This window comes from Marmota flaviventris, chromosome X, assembly GCF_047511675.1.
Source record: "Marmota flaviventris isolate mMarFla1 chromosome X, mMarFla1.hap1, whole genome shotgun sequence".
Classification (NCBI taxonomy): domain Eukaryota; kingdom Metazoa; phylum Chordata; class Mammalia; order Rodentia; family Sciuridae; genus Marmota; species Marmota flaviventris.
The window spans coordinates 103,153,715-103,167,028 of NC_092518.1; the positions used below are offsets into that span (position 1 = coordinate 103,153,715).

Consider the following 13,314-nt stretch of genomic DNA (forward strand, 5'->3'; position numbering starts at 1 on the left):
ATATATATATATATATATATATATATATACATACATACATATACACACACACACATCAAAAAATATGATTTATTTTCTTTTTTGAAATCCCAAGCAAAATAAGGAGGGTTTATTGCAATTAGGAGTGAGCTATGATGTTTATACCCATATTTTCTAGTTAATTTAGAAAGCACAAATTCTATGTTAATGACTTGAGCCTGATGCTCTCCAATCAAGTTAGCAGCCCAAAGAAAAACTGCATATTTAATTCCCCAGTCACACATCTCCACCAATGTGCTCCAACTAAAGGAAACTGGAACCCACTAGTTATCCAGCCCATTGAACCAGTCTTTCATTTACTAGCAAAGCAATAGGGTTAATGATCAGTATTTATATTCATTTTATAATTTTTTGCATGCTACTGGGGATGGAATCTATGGGTGCTCTACAACTGATATTTATTTATTTTTAATTTTGAGACAGAGTCTCACTAAATTTCCCAGGCTGACCTCAGACTGCAAGCCTCCTGCCTCAGCCTCCCAAGTATGTGGTCTCTTTTTGCTTATCAAGACCCTAACTTTTGTGATACTAATCTGTACACTTTTGTAGCACTATTTTTTAAACTTCATTTCAATCCAAATTCCCCCCATTTTCCCTCCCCTTCTCTCTCCTCCTATTCTCCCTCCTCTACTCTGATGATCTTCCTTTCACTCCTTTATTTATTTATGACTGGTACTTCTTTTCTCCTACAAATTTATAATTGCATACCAGAAGGCAAAGAATAAGATAAACATTTTTTGTTTGTTTTTCACTTTCACAAAACTCCATTCTTTTCTTTATTTTTTTAATATAGTTGTAGATGGACAGCAAGTCTTTATTTAATTAATTAATTAATTTATTTATGTGGTGCTGAGGATCAAACCCAGTGCCTCACACATGCTAGGCAAGTACCTCACACATGCTGCCACTGAGCTACAGCCCCAGCCCCTTATATGCTTTTTCTATGTATATATAAAGATGAAATTACCTTTGGTATATTTACAAATGTGTATCACATGATTTTGTTGAATTCATTCCATATTTCTTCCCCTTTCCCTTCCTCCCTCCCTCTCCTTCTCCTCCTACTCCACTGATCTTCCTTATGTCTTATGATATCTGATCCCCTCCCCAACTACCTTCTTTCTCTTATTTTGCTCTTACTTCCACTTATGAAGAAAACATTTGACCCTTGATTTTCTGAGTCTGGCTTATTTCACTCAGTATGATGTTCTCTGGTTCCATCCATTTATCAGAAGATGACATTATTTCATTCTTCTTTATGGCCGAGTAAAACTCTAGTTTGTAAATATACCACATTTTCTTATCTATTCATCTGTTGACAGCCATCTGGGTTGATTCCATAATCTGGCTATCGTGAATTGTGTTGCAGCACCATTTTATACTGTTTTTAAATGACTTGGATTTTTGTTGTTGTTGTTGTTGCAGTGCTGGCAATCAAATCCAGGCCTCACACATTCACAATTGAACTAAATTGAGTCAGAGAAATTATGTGATTTGGAATGGAAATTTTCTAATAAGAAAGCTTTCAATGTAAAAACTACTGTCTAGCTGGGCACTGTGGGGTGTGTCTATAATCCCAGCTAGCCAGAAGGCTGAGAAAAGAGGATGTCCAAGAGTCCAGGAGTTCAAGGTCAGCTTTGGTAACATATAGAGACCCCTTAAGAAGGAAGAAAGTCTACAGCCTAACTTCTGTGATACCAGGCTGTGCACTCTTGTATCAGTTAAGCATTTTAAAGTTTTCCAACAGTGGTTTATCTGCCCCATGGCACATGCTTCCTTCCTTTCTTTTCTTTCTTTCTTTTTTTTTTTTTTTTTTTTTGTACTAGAGATTGAACCCAGGGACACTTAACCACTGAGCCACATCCCTGGCCTTTTTTCTATTTTACTTAGAGACAGGGCCTCACCAAATTGCTTAGGGCCTCACTAAGTTGTTGAGTCTGGCTTTGAACTCATGATCCTCCTGCCTCAGCCTCCCCAGCCACTGGGATTACAGGTAAGCCACCATGCCCAGTGCTTCCAGGCTTGCAGAGGGTGGGTCCTATCGAATACCAGCACAGCCCAGACAAAGAATCATTTACACTAAACACAGACCTGTCATTCTTTTCAGGAATCAAATCATTGTATCTTATGGGGCATGGGAGCCTTCAGTTTCAATACACTATTCCTCTTTGTAATATGAGACCCTGCGGCTGACTGGGAAGGTACATGGTTGATACCCACAGAACTGAGACAGGTTTGGGGGTTGTGAAAATGGGGGTTGAAGAAGTGATTAGGGAAACTTTTCTGATCGGTATCCATTTGAATTAGTAGATACTTTATGATTATAACAATAATTGTTTAAGAGCTTCCAAGACTAAAATTTATTGATCGCATTTTTTTTTTTGTACTAGGGATTGAACCCAGGGGTGCTTTACCACTGAGCTACATCCCCAGTCATTTTTATTTTATATTTTGAGACAGGGTCTTGATAATGTGTTTAGGGCCTTGCTAAATTGCTGAGGCTGACTTCAAACTTGCAATCCACCTGTTTTGGACTCCTGAGTTGCTAGGATTACAGGCATGCATCACCATGAATTATCATGCTCAAAACCTGAATCACTTACTTTTTTAAAAAGTGCATCATAGTTATACATAGTAGTAAGGTTCATTTTGACAGAATCATACATGCATGAAATGTAATTTGCTCCATTTCAATCTGTACTGATTCTCCCTCCCCTCCCCACCTTCCTCTCCCTATTCCCCTTCATTTATTCTACAGGACTTCCTTCTTTTTTTTCCCAAATTGGTGCTTTATAGATATACATCAAGGTGGAATTCATTGTGATATGTGTGTATGTGTATAGCATAATTTTGTCCATTTTATTCCTCATTTTCTCCCTTTTCCTGTCCCTCTGTCCTGCCCCTCCGTCCCTTTCCTCTATTTCACTGATCTCCCTTCTATTTTCATGAAATCTGCCTCCCTCTCTTTTGTCCTTTATGTTGTTCTAGCTTTTGCATATGAGAGAGAACATTTCACCCTTGACTTTCTGAATCTGGTTTATTTCACTTAGCATGATGTTCTCCAGTTCCGTCCTTTTACCAGTAAGTGCCATATATTCATTCTTCTTTTTTTAATATTTATTTTTTAGTTGTCGTTGGACACAATACCTTTATTTTGTTTATTGTTTTTATGTGGTGCTGAGGATTGATCCCAGGGCCTCTCATGTCCTAGGTGAGCACTCTACCACTGAGCCACAACCCCAGCCCAAATTTGTTCTTCTTTAAGGCTGAGTAAAACTTCATTATGCATATGTACTACATTTTCTTTATCCATTCATCTGTTGGCAGACACCTGGGCTGGTTCCATAATTTGGCTTTTGTGAATTGTGCTTCTATAAACATTGATGTGCCTTTTATCCCCATAGCATGCTGATTTTAGTTATTTTAGATAAATACCAAGGAGTGGGATATCTGGGTCATATGATGGTTCTATTTCTAGTCTTTTGAAGAATCTCCACACTGCTTTCCAGAGTAGTTGTACTAATGTGCAGTCCCACCAATAATATATGAGTGTACCTTTCCCCCAACATCCTCACCTGAATTTGTTATGTGTATTCTTTTGTTTGTTTGTTTATAGCAGCTTTTTTCATAACTGCCCAAATTTGGAAACAACCAAGGTATCCTTCAGTAGGTAAATGAATACATAAAGTGTGGTACATCTTGAGAAAGGAATATCACTGAGCATTACAAACAAATCAGCCCGCAAGGTGGCACATGCCTGTAATCCTAGTGGCTTGGGAGGCTGAGATAGGAGAATCGTGAGTTCAAAGCCAGCCTCAGCAACAGTGAAGCACTAAGCAACTCAGTGAGACCCTGTCTCTAAATAAAATACAAAATAGGGCTGGGGATGTGGCTCAGTGGTCAAGTACCTCTGAGTTCAATCTCTAGCACACACACACACACAAAAAAAAAAAATTTCAAATTAAAAAATATCAATCCATGATGATGTGGAGAGATCTTAAATACATATTTCAGAAATCTGAAAGGCTATTGTGATGTGATTCCAAATACATGACCTTCTAGAAAAGGCAAAACTATAGGGACAGTAAAATATCTGATTTACAGAGGATGGAGGAAGGGAGAAACTAGTGGATCATGAGGGATTATTAGGGCAGTAAAACTATTCTGCATGATACTATATGTTAGATAAATGTCATCAAACTTTGGTCAGTGATAGGTGTGGTGGCACACACCCATAGTCCCAGCTACTTGGGAGGCAGAGACAGGAGGATTGCAAATTCAAAGCCAGCCTCAACAACTTTTTTTTTTTTTTTTGGTACAGGGGATTGAACCCAGGGGCATTCCACTACTGAACTCCATCCCCAGTCCCTTCTATTTTGAGACAGGTTCTCACCAAATTCCCGAGGCTGACCTCAAATCTGCAATCCTCTTGCCTCAGCTACCCAAGTCACTGAAATTACAGTTGTGCACCACCATACCTGTCCAGCCTCAGCAACTTAGAGAGACCCTATCTCAAAACAAACAAACAAAAATTAAAAGACTATGGATGTAGCTCAGTGGCAGAGTGCCCCCAGGCTCAATCCCCAGTATCAGAAAGAAAAAATCAAAATCCATAAGATGTTCAATACATAGAATGAAACCAAATATACACTATAGACTTTATTTAATAATGTACCAATATTGATTCATCAATTTTAACGAATGTACCACACTAACAGAAGATGTTAACATTGAAGCTAGGCATGGTGTTGTACACCTGCAACCCTGGTTCATTGATCCTGTATAATGTATTTTTATTCTCAATATCATTAATTTTGTATCTGATCTTAATTATTTTCTGTATTGTATTGATTTTGAAATTAGTTTGTTCTTCCTTTGGTAAGACTTTGAGGTGGAACCTAAGCTTACTTATTTGAGATCTCTATTTTTAATGTAAGCACTCAACGATATAAATTTTCCTCTTACAACTGATTTCATACTTTCCAGAGATTGTGATATGTTCTATTTTGTTCTCATTTGTTTTTAAGAATTTCTTGATTTCTTCTCTCATTTCTTCTATGATCCATTCTTCATTTAAAAGAGTATTGTTCAATCTCTATGTGTTTATTAGTTCCTATTATTTTTCTTGCTGTTTGTTTTTTGTTTCTAGTTTCATTCCATTATGATCTGCTAGAATGCATGGGATTATTATCTTTTTTTGTATTTACTAAGATTTACATTATGAACTAGAATATGTTGTATTTTGAAAAAGCTTTCATGAGCTGCTGAGAAGAATGTAAATTCAGCTGTTTTTTTGTTGTTGTTGTTGTTTGTTTGTTTTGGTTTTGTTTTCTTTATTTGGCTTCACACATGTGAGGCAAGTGCTTTACCACTGAGCTACATTCCAGTCCAATTCAGCTGTTTGAGGTGAAATATTCTGTAGATATCTGTATTAGTCAGGGTTTTCTAGAGGAACAGAAACAACAGGATATATATCTATATGCATCTATCTATCTAACTATTTATTTATCCATCCATCCATCCATGAAGCTGGATAGTCCACAATGGCCATCTGTAGGCTAGAGAGCTGGAGGAACCAGTAACTGCACAGTATAAGATTCTGAAGCCTCAGAACAAGAGGAAGCAATGATGCTACCCAAGTCTGGCCTGGAAACTCCCTGGAGAATCACTGGCAGAGGCCACTTTGGAAGAGTGAAGGACCTAAGAAGAATCAAGCATGCATCTGCTGCTATTTCCTTGTTCTTCCAACTTTTATTCTATCTAAGCCTCCAACCTATTGGACAGTGCTGCCCACATTTAGGGTAGATCTCTGCTTCCGTTCACTGTCCCACATGCCAGTCATTCCTAGACACACCCACATTGACACACCCAGAAGCCTCTTAGGTGTTTCTTTCTCTCTCTCTCTTTTTTTTTTTTTTTTTTTTTGTGGTGCTGTGGATTGAACCCAGGGCCTTGTGCATGCATGGCAAGCACTCTACCAACTGAGCTATATCCCCAGCCCTTAGGTGTTTCTTAATCTAATTAAGTTGACAATTCAGGTTAGCCCTTGTCAATCTGATACCCAAACATGACTCTTTACATCATACTTAATCTCCAAATAAACACAATAAGAAGGTTATAATTCTGTCTAACATGATATAACTATCCTGCACATAACCAAAAAAGTTCTTTCCCTAGAAAGGAAGAAAAAATGAAAAATGCTTTTTTTTTTTTTTTTTTACTTTCAACAATCTTGTTGTTCAAAGTATAAAATTCTTACACATTAAAAAAAAATTAAATTGGAGACTAGTACCTCTGCTTTCCTCTAACAGAAGCACAGGATTCATACTACATTTAAAAACTAAATTTCATGCATATAAATGGCCAGAGAGGTATAAAGTTTACAGAGCCCTTAACATCATTCGAGTACATTTAGAATTGGCTAGACCACAACAGGAAGCATGTTAGCAAATTGGGCAGATAGACTTATCCAAGAGCACAACAGTCACATAAAAATTTAAGTCAGTCACATAAAAATTTAAGCAATGTGTAATTCTTTAAAATTGTCCCTAGACATTCCCTTCCTCCAACCATTCCCCTATCCCCACCCCAACCCAAACACACTGTGAAGTCTCGCAGTTCACGGAGTATCTTAATGTTCCCCATTACTAATGACAGCTACTTCGGGTTCTGCTGCTGATGCAGGGAGCCTTGGCACTTTCTTAGCAGGGCTTGGAATATGCTCAGTTGCTGTATTTGAATGCACAAGTCCTCCTCCTTCACCCAAAGTGTCATCATTTGGAGAGGGGCGACGAGCTTACTTTCTTCTATGCTTTTCATTCACTCTAACTAGGTACCATGTTCCTTCAAAGAGTGAATCTATTGAACACTGGGGTATATAGTTGGCCAAGTGATGAGTGTCCTCTCTGAGCTTCATGTTTTCAGCAAAGACATCTGGTGCTACACAAGTTCTTGAGTCAAGCCTTGATTTAAGATCACATAAACTTGCTGTTATTTTATCAAGAGCAGACCCTGGTGTGGCATCTTGTGTAACTTTAAGAGAGTTCAAGGTGGCAGCCAAACCAGAACCATAAGAGAACACTCCTATCCTCTTCCCTGCCAACTGCTGAGGAGAGTACTGGGCTAGAACAGAAGCAAGGGAACCATATACTGAGGATGTATACATATTTCCATTTTGATTTGATACCAGCAAAGATGCCTTTGTTTTCTGATTAAAGAGTTCAGAACTAGCCTTCATAAATGCCTTTTCCACATCTCTGTCAAAGTAAATATCTTCTAATTTAACATCCCCGAAAGCTTCCAGGCCACTGTAGATAGTATTTTTATCTCTGTTCTGGTCATTAAGGAAGTCATTCAGCATCATCCGAGCTAGAGATTTCTGAACCAGTTTGAGTGAAAGATCATGAAGCCAAAATCATTTAAGGTAAAATCTTTATCATTTCCCTCTTTCTGCCACTGGGCATGGATCTTTTTGCGGTAGACAGAATAGCAGCGGTCTAATGCACTGAGGTAGCATTGTATGGAGAGTTTTCCATCGACTATAGGATATTCGGAGACCATATCGAGCTTGTAAAAATCATAGGCATGTTGCATATGTATTCCACGAAGCCCTCGGTCAAAAATTAAAGGAGCATTTGGCCCAATCAGCAAAGCCACAGCTCCAACTCCACCTGTAGGTCTGGCATTTCCTGTGGCATATATAGCAATATCTCCTGCAACTACCAGGGCATACAGTCCATCCCAAGAGCTGAACTCAATCCAGTTAACAGCATTGAAGACAGCAGCTGTGCCTCCATAGCACGCATTAGTTGTATCTATTCCTTCTATATCTGTATTCCCAGACTCCTCAAATAGCTGCATCAAATTAGTCTTCACTGACTTTGATTTGTCAATGATTGTCTCTGTTCCAACTTCTAACTGTCCAATGCAATCATAAGAAAGGTTATTTCTCTCCATTAGATTCTGAACCACAATTAGGCAAAGAGAGTTGATATCTTCTCCATCTGTGCAGAAGCCCATCCTGGCCTGGCCCAAGCCAATGGTATACTTTCCAGCATCTACACCATCATATTTTTCCAACTCTGCTTGATCAACATATTGAGAAGGAAAATAGATCTCAAGGGCAACAATTCCCACATCTTTTGGCCCAACAAGCTTCTGCATTCAAAGGAAGTGACCCAGGCATGGTGAAAGAGCCAGATGTGACCGGTAGTGACCACAGGAAAAGACCAAGCCGCGAAAGACCGTACGCGGCGCCTCCCCTCCGCTACCAGCTTTATAGCCGCCGACCCACCCGACTCCGGCACAGCCGGGAGTCGGTGGGAGGCGGGACAATACTTCATGTTTTATTGCTAAAATTCATCCATATTATTATATTTCTGTATTAGTCAACTCTTCATTGCTGTGACCAAAATGCGTGAAAAGAACAACTTAGGGGGCTGGGGATGTGGCTCAAGCGGTAGCGCTCTTGCCTGGCATGCGCGGGGCGCTGGGTTCGATCCTCAGTACCACATAAAAATAAAATAAAGATGTTGTGTCCACCGAAAACTAAAAAATAAATATTAAAAAATTATCTCTCTCTTAAAAAAAAAAAAAAGAACAACTTAGGGGCTGGAGCTGTGGCTCAGTGGTAGACTACTTGCCCTAGCATGTATGAGGCACTGGATTCAATTCTCAGCACTGCATATAAATAAACAAAGTACATTGACAATTAAGAAAATATTAAAAAAAAAAAAAAAAGAACAACTTAGAGGAGGCAAAGTTAATTTGGCTCATGGTTTCAGAGGTTCAGTTCATGACCAGCCATGAACTCCATTGATCTGGGCCTAAGGTGAGGTGAAGAATCATGGCAGAGGGGTGTGGTAGAGGACCTCAGGACAGTTGGAGAACAGAAAAGAGGAGGAACAAGGGGGATAAAATACAATCCCAAGGGCACACCCCCAGGACCCACCTCCTCCAGTCATGCTCCATTTGCCAACAGTAGTTCTTTCAAAGTATTCATCTATTAAATGAATTAATCCACTGACTAATTAATTCATTAATCCACTCTCACAATCTAACCATTTCACCTCTGAATATTCTTGCATTGTCTATCACATGTGCTTATGGGGAAACACCTCATATCCAAACCATAATAGTACTGCTATAGTTCACTTGTTTTTATTTTGACAACTATATTTTTCTTTTCTTTGTTTGGCACTAGGGATTGAAACCAGGGGCGCTTAAGAACTGAGCCATATCGCTGGCCCTTTTTTTAAATTTGATTTTGAGACAGGGTCTCGCTAAGTTGCTGAGGCTGGCTTTGAATTCATGATCCCCCTGCCTCAGCCTCCCAAGCCACTGGGATTACAGGCATGCGCCACTGTGCCTGGCTACAACTACATAACATTTCATTGTGTGGCTATTTCAGTTAATTCACCCACTCTTTTATTTCATGGACATTTGGATTATTTCCTGGCTTTTGCTTTTGTGAACAGGCTGCTTTGAACATCCTTCACGTGTGCCCTGGTATACACGTATGAGTTTCTCTGGGATTTATCCTTAGTATGGAATAACTGGGTACAGGGTAAGTGAATATTCAATTACAGGAGATAGTAGCTTTGTGGCACTCACTGTAATCCCAGAAATTTAGAAGGCTGAGGTGAGAGGGTCACAAGTTCATGGCCAGCCTGCACAATTTAGGGAGAACCTGTTCCAAAAATAAAAAAGTGCTGGGCCGGGCATGGTGGTGCTCTCCTGTAATCCCAGGGGCTTGGGAGGCTGAGGCAGGAGGATTGTGAGTTCAAAGCCAGCCTTAGCAAAAGTGAGGTGCTAAGCAACTCAGTGAGACCCTGTCTCTAAATAAAATACAAAATTGGGCTGGGGATGTGGCTCAATGGTCAAGTGCCCCTGAGTTCAAACCCCAGTACCTCTCCCTAAAAAAAAAGTGCTGGGGATGTTGCTCAGTGGTAAAGTGCCCTTGGGATCCTCAATACCACAAATCAATTATAAGAGAGAATCAAACTGTTTTCCAAAGTAGTTCTCTACTTTTCTTACCTGAGGTGGTGCCCCCAATTAGAATGAGATTACAGGGACAGGAAAGCCTCTCCTTTTGAACTATTATTACTTAATATTCACATAGCACCAGACTGGTCCAAGTGGCCAAGGACCAAAACAGCAAGTAGGAACCATATGCATAAAAGCTGGTTGAGGTCCTACTCAGAGTACCAGCCAAGCTCCTGGAGCTCTACCTTCTTAGCTTCACTTGATTTGGAGTCTAAAAGATCTTTCAGAGCCTAGTGACAATGCAAATCCTAAGAATGAAAAAGGCTTAAGCTCACTAAAGTCTTTCTCATCTGACATCTTTAACAGTCAAATAAGGATTAACAAGAAAAGCATAAAGGGCAAAAGGAATGGCAGCAAGAGGTAGAAGAGGGATAGGGACAACAGGAAGAGTCAAGAAACCTTCAGGTATTCTAAAGTCATGCACCCTTTCTTGCACAAGGGTCAGTTTTTCAGAATAACAATGACTACAAAATTTAATGAAAAAAATTTTCAGGTAACCACAAGCAATTTTTAATCTCCCTGCCACTAAAGGTTACCATTTTTTGGCTAATATTACAAAGATGTAAATAGCATGCAGTCAGTAAATTATATAGTGTTGCCCCCAAATACACATTATATGAGGTGAAAACCTATGATGCTGGGGGAAGAGTTCAGAGGGATTTTGAAATAGGCCAAAGAGCAGGTACTAGAATTTGGTTACAGATGAGAAACAAGAACAAAAAAAATCTGGTACAAAAGAAAACAAAACGTTAGGATATTCCTAGGCACTCAGAAAGCAAAAGGAGGTGAGTTGTCATTCTGAAGGCTGTAGAGGTCTGATTATCTCCCAGTTCTATATATCTCCCAGTTCTATAGTTTTCAGAGCTCCCTAGCTTCCTGACATACAGAAGTCCACAGAATACTTACTATTAAGAAACACACAAAAGTATGATATCCCTATGGCAGAAGAAGCTTCTCTATCTACATTTGACAGCAGAAGGAATGGTCAGAATTACTCAGCTAAGGAGAGCTTTCTCAATGAGTAAGTAAGCAAATTATTGTGCACTGGCTTAACGTTTTTAGTTACTTATTCCTTAAATTAGATCATAGGCCATATGGAGAAACTAGGGGGGCTTGCTGAACTATCAACTAATTAAGCAGAACTCACCTCAAGTGTGAGAGGAACTCTATAATCAGAGGCCAGTCTCAAACACCAGTCTGAGATCCTGAGCTTGGCCACCAAGGAGTTAGTGTTCAGCAGCTGCAGTTGGTACAAATGCAACTGTAACAGTACTTGCACTGACATAAAGCCCCTGACATATCCCCAGCTCTATGGAACTTCAACAATTTTATTTGCTAAATGCTTCTTCACAAGTATACAGCTTACAGTGTAGGTTTCTCATTGGTTTTTTTTCCTTCTAACCTCCAAATGGGACAGGCACCATTAGCATAAGCTTGGCAAAAGGGGAAGGGTAATAAGTGAGTTAGAAAACTGTTGATACTTCACAATTGAGTGGTAGGACAAACTCCTACTTCCTACTGCTTAAAAATGCAGAAAAAACTCAGGATGGAGACGGGATCTAGAGTGCATCTCTGTCACTGGTCTCAGTTTCCAGTGCCTCCAATAGAGTACATCCTTTGTCTTCCTACTGCAGGGACAAGTGATGCTAGGTCAGCCTACGCATTTTGCAGAAGTACATAGGCCCAAAATTGGCCATGAGGTTTGGTATTACCAGCTCCCCAACCTGGCAGGATGGGAAGAAACAGAATGTGTCCATGAAAAGTTTTCGGAAGTGAGAGAGGTCTTCCACCTGAACTTTGATGCTATATTGATTGGCCAGAAGTTCGATGGTACCTTGCACCACATATTCATTCTGTAAGTGTGAGAGGGAGCAGGTAGAATAGACAACATGGCCTCCCGGTTTGGTGGCAAGGAGTCCAGCCGCAAGAAGCTGCACCTGCAGCATAGGCAACATCTGTCGCTCCTTCTTCCTTGACCGTTGGGAAATGTTGTTCTCTTCTTCATGAAGGGAGTGGCGGTCTGTGGTACAGGGTACATCCACCAGCACCCGGTCATAGGTGTCCCCCTCCAGTTCTCCCCACTTCCTGCCATCCCATGAAGTGACTTGAACTCAGTTTCCTTCCCTGATATCTTGAGGCACATAGCTATGAAGGACCTTCTGTAGTCTGCTCGTTCGGGCAGTAGAGAGATCATTGGCAGCGAGGTTGCGGCAACAGCCAGTCTGAAGCAATGCCAGTGTCTTTCCTCCAGGAGCTGCACATAAGTCAAGAACAATGTCCCCAGGCTGTAGACCAAGAGCCAGGACAGGCAGCAAGGAGGCAGCATCCATCAGGTAGTAGTCCATGACACCCAGACTGCCAAGCCTGGCAGAAGGGAAGCGGCTGACATCTCCTCTGGCAAAAGTGAAGCATCGAAGATTTGGACTGCAGGCTGGGGACAGGGTTGCAGAGTGGCCATTCTCAGGCTCCAATTCCCAGCAGGAGATGGCATCACTCACAAAGTCCCTGGCACTCAGCTGCTCCAGCTTAGCACTCACATGGTCCCAAGCAGCAAAATTATTGACAAGTGCACCATACTTCTGTTCTGAGAGAAGACTGACACGAATCGATGGCCAAAGATCCCCAAACTGCACACTGTAGGTCATGTCAAAATTCTGCAGAGCAAGCTGGCTGGCAGGGAATTTGGGCTCTGTTGCTGCCCACTTCTTCTTATGTCGATGTCTTCTCGGGACCGGCGCGAAGTTCGCATGCTTCAGCAGCTCCCGGACGCCCCTCAGTATTGGCGCAGCCATATCAGCGTGCGTCGCCTGGTCGAAAAATGCTTTTGATGCTTGCTCTTCTGACATCCCACCACTTAAATATTCTGATACACATTTAATATCACTTTAATTACTGATGTTAAGTCAATCAATATTACATGGCATGATTAATGAATAATAGGAGAGTAACAAACATGTCCTCTTAATGCATGTGTAACTATGCACAAACATAATCTTAACAAAATAGGAAAGAAACATTAATACCAATTATAATCCTTATTTCTGTAACTGGTCATGTGGCTATAGTTGGTATTTATAACTACCTTCTTATGTAACCCATTCTGTATTCCCTCTACCTTCACAAGCACCTAAGCCAGTCTTGGCTCTTTACCTTTGGGTGTGACCCACACCTTCATTCCTGGGTCTGAGACATCTGTCATCTTTCCTGGATTGGGTTGTTGAAGTTTCCCAC

At 40.5% G+C, this 13,314-nt stretch overlaps 2 pseudogenes; both read right to left on the minus strand.

The window, feature by feature from the left end:
• Positions 1-6,263: 6,263 nt before the first annotated feature.
• Positions 6,264-8,224, minus strand: LOC139703080 (hydroxymethylglutaryl-CoA synthase, cytoplasmic-like; annotated as a pseudogene).
• Positions 8,225-11,395: 3,171 nt separating this feature from the next.
• LOC139703365 (5-cytosine rRNA methyltransferase NSUN4 pseudogene) lies at positions 11,396-12,879 on the minus strand (annotated as a pseudogene).
• Positions 12,880-13,314: the final 435 nt, after the last annotated feature.